Raw genomic sequence first — 20,483 nt, forward strand, 5'->3', positions numbered from 1 at the left:
TCTTTCAAAAATAAGCTGGATAGTAAACACAATGAACCCCAGGAGCATGAATGTAGAGATTGAATAGTCTATGCTAATTTGAAAAATCTGCATAAAATTCCTGATAGGTGAAGTAAAATACGATGACTGATATAAATTTCAAGAACACTGACATGGTGGAAGTTGGCTGTTAGATATGCAGAGTATATCACTGTGGAGATGCTGGCAAAATATGAAGTACTATAATGGTTTGAAGATGTCAACAGTGACTTGGATTAGTTCGTATAAGTAAACCATATCCCTGAGATAGAACATGAATCCAAAACATAAATGAGATATAGAGGACTTAAATGAGATATGATAGAAGCAGGATATAGACACGGACATGAGTTGGTTGTTAAAATGTGAAGAAGATAACTAAAGAATTTATCACACACATCTGTAGTTTTCTCTTGTGATACCACATTTTTCACAGTAAATGAACCTGAGAGGATAAAGAGGGGCATTTTTGATATGACATCTAATGTCCAAAATTCAAGTGGGGAATGTAGCCATTTTCAAAACCAAAAAACATCTATTTTTTTTTTTTTTTAAATGGCCACTTGCTAGATGTTTTTGTGCTCAGTGCATTTATTTTTTTTGGTCCATAAAAAAAAAAAAGACCATCCAAGTGAAAACCACACTAAATCAAGGCATTGGGATGTAGGCGGAGCCAGCATTCTTAGTAGATTGGTCACACAGTGTCACGTTTTCAAAGCTGGAAACTGGGTTGTGAGCCCTTGGGCCACTGCCGAGGAGCGGCAATGGCAGGCAAAACCACCCCACACCGGAGACTAAGCAGAACCAGACTGGAACTCCGGACTGGAGTTGCAGCAGAGGCAAACAGGCAGGACTGAAGCAGAGCAGGCACCCTTAAACTTCACCTGCACTTGGCCACCTTTTACCAAAAGTTGAGCTTCTGGCTGCAGGTGGCCAGCAGGGCTTACTGGGCAAGGCAGGAATGGAAACCCCACTAGGCTGAACCAGGACTGAGGATCAGAGGGGAGAGGACAATACAGAGACAGCCAGGCAGGGAATGAGAAGCCAAAAGACCAGACTGAAAGCTGTAAACAACAAAAGACAGACTAAAAGCTGCCAGGCAGCCACTAAACAAGAAACACAGAGAACCCAGAACTAGACACAGTAAATACAAACAAGAGTCAAGACTAGGACAGTACATGCTAAGCTACACATAAACTAGACAGAATCAGGCAAGGAACTAGAACAGGAATCAAACTAGGCTTAAGTGCAACAAGCACCAACATACCAGGGCCTTAGACACAATGCAAAGGCAAAGCAGAGTGTTTCAGAATGGCTAATAAGCCCAGAACCACCTGGAGCTCAGCTGCAACAATTACCAGGAAACTACGGGTGCTGTGTAGGTTCAAACCAAGCAAGCAAGTCTGGCAGCCCGGATGATCCGGACCAGACTGAGCTGAAATCTGGAACGGGTGACAGCACACAGAGAATCTAATGCAGCCAGCACACTGAGACAGAGACAGAACTAACTCACAAGGAACAGACAGAAGCCAGCTCAGAAGCTGACCACAGGAAATACGGTGAGTCGGAGAGGGGTTACGGTCACAGACATGACACACACAGACATCCCAAGAGAGCAATGGGAAACCCTAGGGGGCACTGCAGTGGACTTCAAATAAATGCTCCCAGGTTTACATCTCACCACTGTTCCCTTATCTTGCCTTCTAAGCCCCCCCCCCAAAAAAAAACCCCACTACCTTCAACTGTGGGTGAAGGGGGTGCCTATATTTGGGTAAAGTGGGTTTCTGGTGAATTTTGGAGTACTCACCGTTTCCACCACAAGTGTAACAGGTAGGGGGAAGTATGGTCTTGGGTCCACCTATCTGCAATGCACTGCATACACCACTATACTACTCAGGGGACCTGCATGCTACTCTGATGGACCTAAGCATAACATCTGAGGCTCGTAAATAATGTTTTTAATCACATTTTGGGGGGATGGGAGAGGGTTTGTGACCAGTGGGGGAGTAAGGGAAGGTCATCCCTGATTCCCTCCAGTGGTCATTTAGGGCACTTTTTTGTGGCTTATTTGTTAATAAGGCCCCAGTGCCTGTTTTGTTTGCTGTATTTATTAAGGCATTCATAGTGCTAGCAGTTTTTTTTTAACCCTGTTTACTGAGCTTAAAGTAGGGTTCAGTCCTATGCGTTAGTGCACCAGATACATATATATTTTTTTGTCAGCCCACATCAGGATCAGAGCTTTTTTAGACCTCTGAGGCAGGTGACTGTGCCCACCGAAACATGGCCTGTGTTTGGTTTTTATGCACTGCCCATGGCTGGTCATCATTTGTTTCATCCTCTACTCCTTTCTTGACTGTCTTTTGTACGTAGAGGTTCTGCTCCTGATTTGCTACTCCTGATCTTATTTGTTAATAACAAAAGACAGCACCAAGAGCTTTCAAAATAGGGACAAAGTTTCTTTAATCATACACCTTTGGAGAACAATCTTCCAAAATGACCCGACACGGGCCATGTCTCGGTGCACAGCACCTGCGTCAGGGGTCACAGAAGTTACGGGAGCAATATTTGGCGGCAAAATTTGCTCAACAGGGGTTATGGAAGCTATGTGGAGCAGCAGTACTTGCTCCTCCGCACATATGCTCAAATGAAAACACTCTCCCTCAGTATTAGAGTCCAATGAGTTACTTTGCTCCCTATGTCTGTCTCAATAACAGAATATGGACTTTTCCTCCAGGAATTTGTCCAAACCTTTTTTAAACCCAGATATGCTAACTGCTGTTACCACGTCCTCCGTCAAAGAGTTCCAGATCTTAACTATTCATTGAGTGAAAAAAATATTTCCTCCTATTTGTTTTAAAAGTATTTCCATGTAACTTCCATGAGTGTCCCCTAGTATTTGTACTTTTGGAACAAGTGAAAAATCGACTTATTTCTACTTGTTCTACACCACTGAGGATTTTGTAGATCTCAATCATATCTCCCCTCAGCTGTCTCTTTTCCAAGCTGAAGAGCTGTAACCTCTTTAGCCTTTTCTCATATGAGAGGAGTTCCATTCCCTTTATCATTTTGGTCGCTCTTCTTTGAAACTTTTCTAATTCCATTATATCTTTTTTGAGATACAGTGACCAGAACTGAATGAAGTGATACAAAGGCATTATAGTATTTTCAGTCTTATTCACCATCCCTTTCTTAATAATTCCTAGCAAACTGTTTGCTTTTTTGGCCATCGCAGCACACTGAGCAAAAGATTTCAGCGTATTATCTACAATGACACCTAGATGTTTTTCTTGAGTGCTGACCCCCAAGGTGAACCCTAGCATCAGGTAACTTTGATTCAGATTATTCTTTCCAATGTGCATCACCTTGCATTTGTCCACATTAAATTTCATCTGCCATTTGGATGCCCAGTCTTCCAATTTCCTAAGGTCTTCCTGCAATATTTTACAGTCCGCACGTATTTTGTATCATCTGCAAATGTAATCACCTCACTCGTCGTTCCGATTACCATATCATTTATAAATATGTTAAATAGTACCGGTCCCAGTACAGATCCCTGCAGCACTCCACTGTGCGCCCTCCTTCATTGAGAGAAATTTCCATTTAACCCTACCCTCCGTTTTCTGTCCAATAACCAATTCCTAATCCACACCAGAATCAGTCATAGAATCTTATTATATTGTATCTTGTGTATGTTAGACACCTTTTTTTCAGGACCTTCCAAGTAGCTTTTGCCTACTCCAAATCACCTTGACTATGAGTGAATATTATTTTTTCTTATAACAACTGATATTTGCAAATACATGTAGTTCAGCCACTTTTCATCAAATTTGGTACCAAATTATGAAGAAAATAAATGGGGAGATAATATAAATTCTAAAACCCCATAACAAGTATGCCAATAGCCAAATATATACATTACCTTTGGACTCTCATCAATATTAAATTTATACTTTTTATTTTATTTTAAATTACACTTTAAATAGCATAACACTATATTTAAAAAATGTGTGCTCAGATGACCCTAGATCAGGGTGGAAGGGGTGGATTTCTGGATTACTCTTGATGAAATAACCATGCTACATGTTTATGTGGAATACTGTTTCTCCAGGAGGTCTAAATCAGGAGATCGAGTGGAACCATTTGAAATCATAGTATGATAAAAGAATTACATATGCAACAGTTTCTATATTCTGGCAACTTTTACATGCAAGCTAAAAGCATTTAATATAAGACATTAGAGTTGGTGGAAATCTTTTTGGAATGAAGAATGTGTTTTATAACATAAGATTTAAATACTACTACTACTACTACTACTACTTAACATTTCTAGAGCGCTACTAGGGTTACGCAGCGCTGTACAGTTTAACAAAGAAGGACAGTCCCTGCTCAAAGGAGCTTACAATCTAAAGGATGAAATGTCAAGTTGGGGCAGTCTAGATTTCCTGAATAGAGGTATGGTGGTTAGGTGCTGAAGTGGAGGAGTGGCCTAGTGGTTAGGGTGGTGGACTTTGGTCCTGAGGAACTGAGTGTGATTCCCACTTCAGGCACAAGCGGCTCCTTGTGACTCTGGGCAAGTCACTTAACCCTCCATTGCCCCATGTAAGCTGCATTGAGCCTGCCATGAGTGGGAAAGCACAGGGTAGAAATGTAACAAAAAAAAAAAAAGGCGACGTTGAAGAGGTGGGCTTTGAGCAATATAAGTAGGTCCTGACATCAGTATATAATATTGCAGGGTCAGTATTTTTTGACCATTACCACAATCGAAATAGTGTGAGATCCCACTTGTAAGCTACCTAACATTTAAGGGGTCATTTACTAAACTGTGGTAAGCACGAACATGTGCTAAACACAGATTAAAAAGCACTAGCATGAGGTGCACTCAGGCATCCTGTGGTAGTTTTGGGATGGACGCACTCTACCTATGCTCTAAAAAATAATATTGTTTAGTGCTAGAAGTGTATCTAAGGGCTGGAGAGTAGACACAGAGCTATTGGATATTTTGGTGAGCTTTATCGTGGATAGACTGTGAGAATTATCCAAGCCCTGATTCGAAATTTAGAGTGATCCTAATTGCACATAGGAGGGCACCAGCAATGACCTTGGAACCCCAGATTTGGAAATTGGGGCACAATTTTTCCTCGGAACATGTAGAGGATTAGATCTGAGCGTCTGACATCAGGCTTTAAATACATCTAGACGAGGTTGCGAGCAGTTAACACATGGAAGGAATTGCAGCACTAAATGTGAGGAAACTGTTTAAATGAGGTCTCTGCGAATTAGATGTGTGATGTAACAGTATCATATTATGGTGTATTTTCAGGAACTACAGCTTTGGATACAGTCGGTTGGTCCACGGACCCTGAGGCAGTCTACGAAACTCAGGCCGAAGTCGGGCCGTGACCGGTGAATTACGACTACAGCTGTTGAGATAAGTGCATTCTATACCTTAGAACCTTTAAGATATCAATCAGGTTCAAGTGTAAGACTACTTATAACGAGGTTTTTCAGCCTATGATGAATGAAAGGTTGCTCCCTTATGTTGGGTGACTAACAAAGGAGCTTTCCTTAGCGTTTGAGGCTTTTCCTCGTGTAAACCATAACATAATATACACACAGAGCTATTGGATATTTAGGTGCACTAAAAATGGCCTCAGCGCGTGGGAAAGATCTGCTCTGGGGATAGTGCTGGTCACTTTTTAGTGCTGCTGAGTAAAAGGGCCCCTTAGGTTATTTTAGGAAATGCATGATCATATTGTTGTTATTATGTTCTGTATACTGTGCAATGATTGAAAAGAAAGCCTTTTGCTGTGAAGGGATAATTTCACCACATGTAATTTAAATACCCCTTCAAACTATCCTGGTTCTTGATGACATCAGAAATGAGTTCTGTGAGTTCCCGCATACATCATGTCTCTTGAACCTAACAAGCACAAGTGATTTATGCTTAGAAATATTATTGTTCAGTGCAGAGAAAAAGTTTGTGAACCCTCAGAGTAATTTGTATTTTAGCACCATCTATTCTCAGAACATTATTACATCCTAATCTGAATCCTGGTAAGAAAGAAAGATAACCCTATTGAATAAATAACTCAGACAAAAGGATGGATTTGAATTATTTATTGAACAAAAAGATTCAATAATAAAGCATATGAACCCTTTATTCAGTGTTTGGTGGCTCCTCCTTGAACAGCAACTGTTTCAATTAAACATTTCTTGCAACTCTCTCACATCGCCTTTGGGAAATTTTGGTTCATTCTTTCATTCAGAACTGTTTTACTGTAACAATTGAGGACTTCCTTGCATGAACAACTCGCTTTGGGGACCTTTTACCAAATTGCGGTAAAAAGTGGCTGAGCACTTGCTTACATGGGTCATTTCCGCATGTTTACCAAATGGGTAAAATGGCCAATTTTTCTATGGCCACATGCTAATTTTACAAAAAAAAAAAAATAGGGTAGAGCTCTCTATAGTAGTTCAATATAAATAAATAAATCTTAAGAGTTCTCTAATGGTCTGGCTCCAGTAAATCTATGCTACAGGAGGAAAAAGCCTCACGAAGCTCAAATAGTCGCTACAAGCAACCAGAGCAGGACTGCTTCATCATTAGCTTAATAAGGGCATAAAAAACCTCCTGGTAAACTCGAACTGTTTTACTCTACGTCATGGGAGAGTATTTAGCTAAATAACTGCGAAAATATGTTATTCAAATCTCTATTCCATAATAGTAGTATGAAGGATAACTTAGCTTCAAGCCGGTCTTCCTTGCTCTCCGTGAGTTTGATTAAAAGGAGAGCAAGGAAGACAGGCTTGAAGCTAAGTTAGCCTTCATACTACTATTATGGAACAGTTTGAGTTTACCAGGAGGTTTTTTATGCCCTTCTTAAGCTAATGATGAAGCAGTCCTGCTCTGGCTGCTTTTAGCGACTTTTTGAGCTTCGTGAGGCCTTTTCCTCCTGTAGCATAGATTTGCTGGTGCCAGACCATTAGAGAACACTCAAGACACATCCTAATTTTCCCATGTAGGTTTGAGGCTCCTTATTTTGTAGGCAGTAGGGGCTCATTCTCTCACCACAATTAGAGGTCCTTTTACAAAGGCGTGCTAGCATTTTTAGTGTGTGCATTAAATATGTGTGCGCTAAACGCTAGAGATGCCCTTACATTCCTATGGGCGTCTCTAGTGTTTAGAGCATGCTAATCAGCGTGCACTAAAAATGCAGCGTTAAAAAATAAGCTATATTTTTTTGCATGTGGGAAGTGCGTGCTGATCACAAAATTACTGTAGGATGCCTGAGTGTGCCCTGCAGTAAAGCATTTTAAGCTGTGGTAAGGATGCATTAATGCTTACCGCAGCTTAGTAAAAGGACCCCTTCAAGTCCTGCCACATTTCAATAGGGTTTAGGTTAGAATTTTCACTTGGAGAAACCCAAACATTTATTTATTTTTTTATATTTTATTATTTAGATTTTGCTCACACCTTTTTCAGTAGTAGCTCAAGGTGAGTTACATTCAGGTACACTGGATATTTCTCTGTCCTAGGAGGGCTCACAATCTAAGTTAACATGAAATTGTTTTTTTTTAGCCATTCTATAGTACATTTAGTTAATTTAGGAACACTTTTACTAAAGTGTGCTAAGCAGTTAAAGGGCAATTCCACAGTGTATAGCCACTTACCACACACTGTCACAGATGCAGATACATCTACTGCCTTCTGAATAGGACATGGTGCATATTTATGCTGTCAGTATACCTATTGTGTGGTGTTTGTGTGATAATCATATTGAAACATGCTAGTGAACATTTCCAACAAGCTTTGCACTTACCAAGTGATAATTTGGGCATGAGAAGGGAAGTTATATAACTAGGCACTCATTGTTACATGTCCTTTGCATGCATACATGCAGAGAAAAATTAACACTTAAGTGCATAAATGCCCCAAGAACTATTAAGGGCATGTGTAAGTACTATAGCATGTAATTCCATGTGGGGACATACATGGAGGCCAGACATGGTTGGGGCTCCCAACTCATGCTCGTAATTTACAGAATACTATCAGTTACAACTGATTTTGCCACATTTGAGCACCTACAGTTACATTATTATTTATTTATTTGTACATTTGATATACCGCAAAATTGAGTCTGGGTAGGTGACTAAGCAGTTTACACCATAACTAAAAATATCACAACGTAAGAGCTTAAATGAATCTTCATATTCAGGTAAATGTTTCCAAAAATAGGTCTTCAGCAGAGCCTTAAAGGATTGAACAGCTATGGGTGTCCTCAGTGAAGAAGGCAGAGAGTTCCACAATTTGGAATCTAGATAGCTAAAGGCAGTATCTCGAGAAAGTGAGAGATGAAGAGCCGATGGTGTTGAAACATGAAGAAGATTATCAGAAGAGGATTAAAGATTACGTGCTGACCAATAAAGAAGCAATAATTTGGATGAATAAACAGAGGTGACTGAAGAGCGATTCTTAAAGACCAATAGTAGTATTTTAAAATGGATCCTGAATAAAACCAGAATCCAGTGTTCTAGTTGAAGAAGAGGGGTAACATGATCAAAACGAAGTGCACAATGGATGAGTTTAACTACTGCAGATTGAATCGGTTGAAGATGCTTGAGCAAATATTAAAGTAGATCAGCATAAGCATAGAGATAATTATAGTAATCAAGCCATGAAATAGCCATAGCATGAACTAGAGTGTGAATAGAAGAATTAGACAGAAATGCACGAATTGAACAAATTCTGTGCAAAGAAAAAAAAAAGAGCAGATGGAATCAATTTGAGGTTTAAAATTAAGCTCTGAGTCAAAGATTATCCCTAGAATACAGACCGATTCTTTAAAAAGAAGTTGTTTAGAATCAAAAAGTGGTGCTGAAGGTAATAAAGAATGAGGACATGTGACGGTAATAGCTTCACATTTTGAGAAATTGACAAACAACCCATTATCATGAAGTCAAGAGGAGGCCACTGAAAGACAAGAATTCAGAGTGACCAGAGGTTTAGATGGATCAGCAATATGGCACAAGATTTGTATATCGTCCACACAGCAAAATGGAAGGCTAGGTCTATGGTGTGTGCTGGGGAGGAGGCACATTGCATCATGGGCACAGCAGTGCCAGCCCATGAAAACAGCCACAGCTGCCAGACAGCCAGTGGAGGACCTTTTCTGCTGGTAGGGCTTGGGAATCCCCACCAGCCACAGCAGATGGCACCACATTTTAGTTTTGGGGGCTTCCAAACATAAAGTGTAGGGACCCCAGGCCTTTTTCCCCTCCTCCCCGGTGGCTATGCCACTGTTGTGAAGTGCCTCACTAAAAGCAGCTTCATTCTCTCCTGAGCAGCTTCATTCTCTCCTGAGCTTGCAAAAGAACTGAGTATTAGACTTACTGGTTATTTCTGGTATTTGCAATGTTGTTTGCAGACACACTAAAGCAAATGCTGCAGGCTGTTGAATTCATTTATACTGTGCAGTAGGAATAAACAGGAAACTGCTTGATTCACTCAGCAAAAACCAGCAGTGACTGGGTAAACTTCAATAGGTGCTATGGGATGCATCTTCATAGATACAGAGGGCCAGAGGCAGAGAGACCAACAGGCTTATTTTTGAAAGAGAAGGACACCCATCTTACGACACAAATCACCAATTTTGGGCGTCCTCAACTGCTTTCCGTCGTGGGGATGACCAAAGTTCAGGGGGGCGTGTTGGAGGTGTAGCAAAGGCGGGAATGGGGCGTGCCTAACAAATGGGTGTCCTTGACCGATAATGGAAAAAAGAAGGGCGTCCCTGACGAACACTTGGATGACTTTACCTGGTCCTCCCCTTACTCCCCCAGTGGTCACTAACCCCCTCCCACCCTCAAAAAGTTTTTTAAAATATTTTTTCCAGCCTCTATGCCAGCCTCAAAAATCATGCCCAGCTCCATGACAGCAGTATGCAGGTCCATGGAGCAGTTTTAGTGGGTGCAGTGCACTTCAGGCAGGCGGATCCAGGCCCATCCCCTCCTACCTCTTACACTTGTGGTGGTAAATGTGAGCCCTTCAAAACCCACCAGAAACCTACTGTACCTACATGTAGGTGCCCCCCTTCACCCCTTAGGGCTATGGTAGTTGTTTACAGTTGTGGGGAGTGAGTTTTGGGGGGGGGTTGTGGGCTCAGCACACAAAGTAATGGAGCTATGCACCTGGGAGCAATTTCTGAAGTCCACAGCACTGCCCCCTAGGGTGCCCAGTTGGTGTCTTGGCATGTCAGGGAGACCAGTACACTTCGAATGCTGGCTCCTTCCATGACCAAATGACTTAGATTTGGTGGTTTCTGAGATGGGCGTCCTCAGTTTCCCTTATCGCCGAAAATCGGGGACGACCATCTCTAAGGACGACCATCTCTAAGATTGACCTAAATTTCATGATTTGGGTGTCCCCAACCGTATTATCGAAACGAAAGATGGAAGCCCATCTTGTTTCGATAATACGGGTTTCCCTGCCCCTTTTCCGGGACGTCCTGCGAGGACGTCCTCAGGAAAACTTGGGCGCCCCTTTCGATTATGTTCCTCTAAGTGTGTGTTAAAGTGCTGGAAGCTTGGACTGTATTCTGACAGAGAAGGTCCCACCTTCTCTGGGACTAAAAAAAAAACCTTCCTCTTACATTAGTTGCTGAACTGAAAGAAGAGAAATGTATAGATCAGAGAGAAGGGGAAGGTATACCCCTGCCAAGCAGGAGACAGACAAAATCTTGATATTCAATTACTCCAGTATGTAGCTACATTTTATTTTAATAGAAAAAAAATCCCCTCCCAACATCCAAGGTAACCTGCATAGATTATCCATAGTGGCAATGAAAGGTTTTTTTTCCCCTGAGTGGGCCAGTATGCTTTAAGAAAAGTACAGTGTTAATTATGTTTATGGACCTCAGTGAATTTTGCTAATGTTGTAGAGGAAGAAGCAACAGGTCTTGGCTATCTGCTGGATATGCGCAGAGAAGGAGAGGGAGGAGTCGAAGATAACACCGAGGTTGCGGGCAGATGAGACGGGGATGATGAGGGTGTTATCAATTGAGATAGAGAGTGAAGGGAGAGGAGAAGTGGGTTTGGGTGGGAAAACAATAAGTTCAGCCTTGGCCATGTTCAGTTTCAGGTGGCAGTTGGACATCCAGGCAGCAATGTCGAATAAGCAGGCCGATACTTTGGCCTGGGTTTCCGCAGTGATGTCTGGTGTGGAGAGATAAAGCTGGGTGTCGTCAGCATAAAGATGATAGTGGAAACCAGGAGATGAGATCAGGGAGCCTAAGGAAGAGGTGTAGATTGAAAAAAGAAGGGGCCCAAGGACAGATCCCTGAGGAACTCCAACAGAGAGCGGGACAGGGGAGGAGGAAGGACCATGAGAGTGTACTCTGAAGGTACGATGGGAGAGATAAGACGAGAACCAGGAGAGGACAGAGCCCTGGAACCCAAAGGAGGACAGTGTGTCAAGAAGTAGGTTGTGATTGACAGTGTCAAAAGCGGCGGATAGGTCAAGGAGGATGAGGATGGAGTAGTGACCTTTAGATTTGGCGAGGAACAGGTCATTGCAGACTTTAGATAGTGCCGTTTCTGTCAAGTGTAGGGGGCGAAAGCCAGATTGAAGCGGATCGAGGATGGCATGAGAGGAGAGAAAATCAATGCAGTGGCTGTGAACGGCGCGTTCAAGTATCTTGGAGAGGAAGGGTAGGAGGGAAATGGGGCAGTAGTTGGAGGGACAGGTAGGGTCAAAAGATGGTTTTTTGATGAGTGGTGTGACCACAGCATGCTTGAAGGTGTCCGGGACAGTTGCAGTGGAGAGAGAGAGGTTGAGGATATGACAGATGGTGGGGGTGATAGTAGGAGCGATGGTGTTAAGTAAGTTGGTGGGGATGGGGTCTGAGGAACAGGTGGTGGATTTTGAGGAGGAGAGGAGATGGGCGGTTTCCTCTTCGGTGATATCAGGAAAAGAGGAGAAGGAGGCCTGGGTTGGTTGGTTGAGAGAGTGGGTTATAGGATGAAGAGGAGGAGAAGGTTTGGTGGTGAATTCGAGGTTGATCTTCTGGACCTTGTCACGGAAGTAGTCAGCCAGATATTGAGGAGAGAGTGAGGGGGGGAGGGGGGAGCAGAGGGCACTTTGAGGAGAGAGTTGAGGGTGGCGAAGAGACGACGAGGGTTAGAGCTGAGGGAATTAGTCAATTGGGTGTAATCCAATAGGATTGGAAGGAGGATAGCATGAATTTGAAGTGAATGAAATCAGTATGGGTGCGAGATTTCCTCCAGAGGCGTTTAGCCAAATGGGCGCAGGAGCTAAGGTATCGGGTGCAAGCGGTCAGCCAGGGCTAGAGATTGGCACGCCTTGTGGGACGGGAGATGGACGGTGCAAGAGTGTCTAGAGCAGAGGGGAGAGAGTGGCATTGTAAGTGGAGACAGCTTTGTCAACAGATTCGGAGGACATGATGGAAGGGAGGAGATCAGAGATACTAGAGGATAAGATGAGAATAAGGTGAGGGGGTCAACAGCCTGGAGATTTCTGGAAGTAGTAATTAGTGTTGGGCGAGATTGAGGGGGAGGGTGATTCCTGCTATTATAGAAAGACTCAAGAGTACACAGGAGCACACTGTTTTTATGGAATGAGCATGCACAGGCATTTGGACAAATAAATTATTTGGTCATGAACATCACAATTTTATTGGCACAAGTCCCAGAACTCTGATCCCAGGGTTCCTTGTGCTTATTCAAAGAGCTCCAGAGGCTTAAAGATGAAGGACTCATACACGTAATAATGAAATTGCCATTGCTGTGCTGAAAGGAGCCCTGTTACCTACAGTCAGTGGAACCACCTTTCAGATAGCAGTGCTGAGTACACATATTGGACTAGATTCTATATATCACACCTAAACATTTGGCCCTAATGTAGGTGTACTTTATGGAGTAAGCTTAAATTTCCACACGGTATATAGAATACCGTGAGCAGCCATGACAGTGCCTAACTCTAGGTGTGGCCATTTATGCTGAATAAAACTTGGTGTAAATACCAGCGCCTAAGTTAGGTGCAGAACAGGTGTATTCTGTAATCTTGCATGTAGTTTTCTGGAACATCAACAACCCACCCATTCCATGCCATAGCCATGCCCCCTTTTCGGCAACATGTATTAGAATTTATATGCACCTGCTTTGCAGAATACGCTTAGCAATAGTGTGTATGAACTCTAATTAATGCCAATTAGTGCAGATAATCACTTATTAATATTCAATTATCAGCACTGATTAGCTTAACTAATTTAGGGACCCTTTCACTAAGCTGTGTAAGCATCTATGTGTGCCCAATGGGCACCAAAATGGAGTTACCACCTGGCTACAGCGTGGCTCTTGTGGTAATTTCATGTTTGGTGCGCATCTGATACACGCGGCTGAAAAATAATTTTTATTTTCAGGCACACGTATTGGGTGAGCGCCAAGTGGCATTTGACGTGCGTAGGCCATTACCGCCCGGTTACCACAGGAGACTTTGCCACTTGGTCAATGGCTGGCAGTAAGTTCTCAGACCCAAAATGGACACCCAGCAATTTTCATTTTGCCGCACATCCATTTTCGGCAAAACTAAAAAAAGGTATTTTTTACAGGTCACTCAAAAATGATTCTGTGCATACCCCAAACCCACGCCTACACTACCATAAGCCATTTTCAGCACACCTTAGTAAAATGACCGCAAAGCTATATACATTGTTATGGATTATGCTTCGATTTCCGCATGTCCTATATTATTGTTATTTCTATATTATATTATTTTATCTGAAGAAACATGGAACTATTTACTGTAATTTATACCATTTTTATTATATCATTAAAAAAAACCTTATTTCATTTTTTTAAAAAGGTATCAAGGTGAGAACTTGACATTCTTATTATACTTGGAGTTCATAAATTGTTGTAACTGTACTGTTGAAATTATTCCTTTTTTTAAAAAAACTTTTAATTCCTGAAGGGGGTCTTTTACTAAAGCTTAGCTTGAGTTATCTGCAACAGAGCCCTTTTTATTCCTGCAGATAACTCGAGCTAAGCATTAGTAAAAGACCCCCTGAAGTTTGTTCAGTCTTGGTCTGTTGTTACCTGCAACGAACTTTGTGATGTTTTGTGGGAAATAAGACTGTAGTAAACAAATACAAATAAAATAAAATAAACTTGCATTTAGCATCATGGGGACAATTCTGTAACTTGACACCATGACTTAAGTGCAGCATTCTGATTGTTAATTCTACAATAGCATCTGAGCACCAAGAGTCCATTATAGAATGCTAGTGTAACCCTGGGCTCACCACAAAGTTCTGGCCACCATCTAGCTCTTCGGTTCAGTACCTGAACCAGGGCCACACACACAAAAAAAAGATTAATTTAATTGAGCAGGGTGCAGGCCGGGATAGGGTTGATCTCAGTAGGCCGTAAGGTTGTAAGCCATACTTTTTTTTTTTTTTACCAGTCTGGTAGTAAAATAACTTAATTCACACTCCAAAGAAACTCTCCTCTCCAGTTTTTATAACAAAATGCAATAACTTTACTGGAACACTACAACAGGCAGATATCCAAACTTCATACTTTCTAGTGATAGTTTCCTTTATATCAAACAGTTTACATTGCTGAAAGAGGATTTTGTACCAATCCAAGACTTTTGGTGGTAAGGTCCAACTAGTAAAATTAATAGTCTCCTTATAAATCTTAGGGTATGTACATATTTACAGCAACAACAGTCCTCCAATACCCATCCTGTCTGGCAGAACAATCCAAGGCTGTACTTCCTGCTCTTCCTATGGCATTTCCCAATGGGCTTTTACCCAGCCACCGGACTCACCCAGGACTAGACCTCGCTGTTTGTCTATTCCTTCCAGAGCACTTCAAGCTGCTGTCTCTGGAGCCAAACAGGCTCTGCTTCCAGGCTGGGTTAACTCTTACTACTCACCTGGAGCAATCCTCATAGTTAATTCTTTTGTTGGCAAAAACTTTCTCTGTTATTCAGCCTTAGGTTATTGGGCCTGATCAGGATACCCATTCTCCTCATGGGTCCTGGCAGGGTGATGTCAACCAAATACCACATGATCACTAGTCCCATCATTTTTATCACCTTAGAACTCCACCCCAACTATAACATCTATTGTCAGTTACTCTCTGCTAATCCTCCTTCTGGGCTGGGCTCTTCTCCCTCCTGCTCATACTGTTCTCTCTCTCTCCCCAGTGAATCTGGAAAGTTCTACACCATTCTAGTAATCCCCAGCTTTGTCTCAAGTTTGTTTTAGCTTCTTACTAACGTCAACACTTATCATCACAGATTGCTTTTATTTATTTATTTGTTACATTTGTATCCCACATTTTCCCACCTATTTGCAGGCTCAATGTGGCTTACATAGTACCGTAATGGCATTCACCAGTTCTGGTATGAACAAATACAAGGTGTTATTGTGGTAGAATAAGGTTCATGTAAGGTAGATACACTGGGGAACTTAGGGAAGAAGAGGGAAGTTGGGGTATGTTCATTACGATCTTTGGTTTTGTTGTGTTGCTGGTATTCAGGCTTTTATGTTGGGTTGGTGGGATATGCCTTCCTGAACAGGTTTGTTTTTAGTTCTTTTCTCTGCTGTTTTTGTCTTTGCTTGGATTCTGTTATAGTAGGGACTTTTATCTCCATCTCCTTTTTGTTTCCGGTATCTTCCAGTAAAGGATGAATATATGTCAGCTAAACAGTTCCAAAATGATATGATCATAAAATTATGTAAAACACCAAAATTCCTTTTCTTCATTGCAAATTGAAGAACCTGGCGTACCAGAATTTAAACTTTCAGAAGAACAAGATTAGCATCAGGAAAAGAAATGAATACTACACTTCAGGTTGACAGTAAGCATACTACTATGCATACTCATGCTCAAATGTATGTGAATGACTTCTTATAAAGTACTGTCTTTATTCAAAATATGTGCCATGATATGACTTGTACTTTGCTGGTAGGCATGAACAGGGGCATAGTATAAGTATAGCATGTGTAGTTTTTTTGCGAAAGGAAGTAATTCTTCAAGTTTTAAGAGACTCTGAAAAGCAGATAAAGATGAATGAGCCTGGTATGATAAAAATCATGACACTGTTTTGCTGTCTATCTGTCAAAATATTGGCACCTGTTCTTTCACTAAGCTGTGAAAGCATGTGACAACCAGTAATATAATTCCTGAAAACAAATGGATATGACAACTATACAGCTACAAGGGAAATATTATAAGCAGCATTAAGACCTATATTCTGTATTAGTTTTTGAACTTGTCTACATGGATACATTTTAGAATGTTAGTATAAAAGCTGCCCGAATGCATATATAGTATAATCATTACTTTTATGAAGGTTTGAGGCTTATTTGTTTGATGCCAATGAGAGATTAGAATATTTCCATGTCTCCAACTGAAGCAAAATACGGTTGGGTCTACTCTTCCTTTGTGTATGGTATTTACTTTTTGTTGATACTGCTAAAACTGAATGTAACTCGTCTTGGAAAAAGATGTGAGCTAAATGAGCTTAGAAATAAATATGATTTACATCAATATATTTTATTCCTCGGGCAGTTGAAAGCCAAATTAATGTGTTCTTCCTTTCAAAGACGGTAAACATTGATAGCATATTTACTGCATGAAATTCAACACCTAACTGATTTGTTTGTGCCATTCCATTTAGTGTAATCTTAATCCTAAAAAAAATTAAGGGGGTATGCATCAATCCTTTCTAAGTAGTAATCATTCCATTTACTAAAGACTCCAGATTAACAGCTCCATTGACAGTTTCTGATATCCAGACAGTTTTTTGTCTAATGTGGTTTACATTAATAACAATATTCATGCCAAATTGGTCAAGGCTAATTTTGAATTGAGATACTCGAAAAGACACTTGTACAATGAAAACATATTGTTTGTGTAGAGCACTGCATACATTTAGCTGTGCTAGTAGCAATAGTAGTAGATGCTCATTGGAAAGAATAATCCAAATCATAGTTACCTGATTCTAAGGTTTACCTTAGGAGTCAGCACTCAAGAAAAAGATCTAGGTGTCATTGTAGATAATACACTGAATTTGTCTGCCTAGTGTGCAATGGTGGCAAAAAAAGCAAACAGGATGCTAGGAATTATTAGGAATGGGGTGCAAAATAAGACCAAGAATGTTATAATGCCTCTGTATTGCTACATGGTGCGACCTCATCTTGAGTATTGCATTCAGTTCTGGTTGATGTATCTCAAAAAAGATATAGTGGAATTAGAAAAGGTTCAAAAAAAGAGCAACCAAAATGATCAAGGGGATGGAACTCCTTCCATTTGAGTTAAGGCTAAAGAGGTTAGGGCTCTTCAGCTTTGAAAAGAGATGGCTGAGGGGGAATATGAATGAAGTCTATAAAATCCCGAATGGGGTAGAAGTGAATCGATTTTTCAGTGTTTCAAAAAGTACAAATACCAATGGACACACAATTAAATTACATGGGAATACTTTTAATACCGGATGATGTGGTGACAGATGTTAGTGTATCTGGTTTAAAAAAAGGTTTGGATAAGTTCCTATAGGAAAAGTCCATATTCTGTTATTGAGATGGACATGGGGTGAAGCCACTGCTTGCTCCGGGATTGGTAACATGGAATGTTGTTACTAATTGGGTTTCTGCCAGGTACTTGTGACCTGAATTGGCCACTGTTGGAAACAGGATACTGGGCTAGATGGACCATTGGTCTGACCAAGTATGGTTATTCTCATATTCTTATGCCACTTGTAATAGAGAATTGAGCCCACAGTCTAGGATCAGTACCCTCCCTTGAATTTAGCTTGAAAGGATAAGGTTTCTGCAAATTATGCAGCATGCCACTGCTGGAAATGTGGTCCATTAGATTTTCTGTACTGATGCTTGAATAATATCAGTCCTGAAATCCTAAGATGTGTCCAGATTTATTTTGTTACCTAAGCCACATTGAGCCTGCAAACAGGTGGGAAAATGTGGGATACAAATGTTATAAATAAATAAATAAATAAAGACGTCCTCTCTGCTTTTTTGGAGCTGATTTCTATTGCTGCTGGAACTGCAGGTCAGGGCAGAACAGAACAGAGGATAAACAAGTAGAGATGCTTCCCACTTACCACTTCTTGTTCTACTTGTGGAGTGCTCATGTCCCTGACAGAATCACTTCCTACTCTCTCACTACTTCACTCTAATAAGAACTCCTAGACCATCAATCACTAGTATAAATCACAGGTCCAAATGAGGGATCTTTAAGTCTGTCCCTTTTTGCTTTTTGATGAAGACTACTGACCATTTTAGAAGCTGCCTTGGAACAGGTGTAAATACTATGTCCAGATTTTCTTTTTAAGTATATATGTACAGCTGTTTTATTTATTTATTTGTTACATTTGTATCCCACATTTTCCCACCTATTTGCAGGCTCAACGTGGCTTACATAATACCGTAGGTGTACGCCAAGCCGGTAAGGAACAAATACAAGGTGGTTGGTAGAATAGATACTTGTGTTACAGACATATTTGGGAATCGTAGTGAGGAGGAGTTGCGTTGAGTCCAGTTCTAGCTTTAGTTAGTTGTGTAGCAGGGTTCAGTCTTTTAGGTTATGTCAGTAAGGTATGCTTTTTGAATAGATAGGGTTTTAGTGATTTCCTAAAGTTTAGATGGTCGTATATTGTTTTCACGGCTTTTGGTAGTCCATTCCACAGTTGTGTGCTTATGTAGGAAAAGCTACTTGCATACGTTGATTTGTATTTGAGTCCTTTGCAGCTTGGGTAGTGAAGATTTAGGTATGTTCTTGTTGATCTGATTGTATTTCTGGAAGGCAGGTCTATGAGCTCTGCCATATATCCTGGGGCTTCACCGTAGATAATTTTGTGGACCATGGTGCAGATTTTGAAGGCGATACGTTCTTTAATTGGGAGCCAATGCAGTTTTTCTTGGAGGGGTTTGGCACTTTCGAAACGCGTTTTTCCAAATATTAGCCTAGCTGCTGTGTTTTGGGCGGTCTGTAGCTTCTTTATAAGTTGTTCTTTACATCCTGCGTAGATGTAACTGCAGCAGTCTACGTGGTAGTACCATTGATTGTATCAGGTTGCGAATGTTTCTCATGGGAAGAATGGTTTCAACGTTTGAGTTTTCACATTTTCTTTGTTGTTCTTTTCACTTGGGTCTCTAGGGTGATTTTCAGGCTTTCTGAGATAGGGAGAGTGTGGTCTGGGGTGATTATGTTTGTGGGTTTGTTCACATTAGTACATAAGTACATAAGTAATGCCATACTGGGAAAAGACCAAGGGTCCATCGAGCCCAGCATCTTGTCCACGACAGCAGCCAATCCAGGCCAAGGGCACCTGGCAAGCTTCCCAAACGTACAAACATTCTATACATGTTATTCCTGGGATTTTGGATATTTCCAAGTCCGTTTAGTAGCGGTTTATGGAATTGTCCTTTAGGAAACCGTCCAACCCCTTTTTAAACTCCGCCAAGCTAACCGCCCTCACCACATTCTCCGGCAATGAATTCCAGAGTTCAATTACACGTTGGGTGAAGAAAAATTTTCTCCGATTTGTTTTAAATTTACTACACTGTAGTTTAATCGCATGCCCCCTAGTCCTAGTATTTTTGGAAAGCGTGAACAGACGCTTCACATCCACCTGTTCCACTCCACTCATTATTTTATATACCTCTATCATGTCTCCCCTCAGCCGTCTCTTCTCCAAGCTGAATAGCCCTAGCCTCCTTAGTCTTTCTTCATAGGGAAGTCGTCCCATCCCCGCTATCATTTTAGTCGCCCTTTGCTGCACCTTTTCCAATTGTACTATATCTTTCTTGAGATGCGGCGACCAGAATTGAACACAATACTCAAGGTGCGGTCGCACCATGGAGCGATACAACGGCATTATAACATCCTCACACCTGTTTTCCATACCTTTCCTAATAATACCCAACATTCTATTCTTTCCTAGCCGCAGCAGCACACTGAGCAGAAGGTTTCAGTGTGTTATCGACGACGACACCCAGATCCCTTTCTTGGTCCGTAACTCCTAACGTGGAACCTTGCATGACGTAGCTATAATTCGGGTTCTTTTTTCCCACATACATCACCTTGCACTTGCTCACATTAAACGTCATCTGCCATTTAGCCGCCCAGTCTCCCAGTCTCGTAAGGTCCTCTTGTAATTTTTCACAATCCTGTCGCAAGTTAACGACTTGGAATAACTTTGTGTCATCAGCAAATTTAATTACCTCGCTAGTTACTCCCATCTCTAAATCATTTATAAATATATTAAAAAGCAGCGGTCCTAGCACATTGTTTTGGGATGAGAGGATGCGACAGCGTGTTTTTTCGGTATTGAGTTTTAATTGAAATGCACTTGCCCATGAGTTCATGATGTTTAAACTTAGATTGATTTCATTGGTTATTTCTGTCAGATCGTGTGTGTA

Source organism: Microcaecilia unicolor, chromosome 2 (genome assembly GCF_901765095.1).
Source record: "Microcaecilia unicolor chromosome 2, aMicUni1.1, whole genome shotgun sequence".
In the NCBI taxonomy this organism is placed as follows: Eukaryota; Metazoa; Chordata; class Amphibia; order Gymnophiona; family Siphonopidae; genus Microcaecilia; species Microcaecilia unicolor.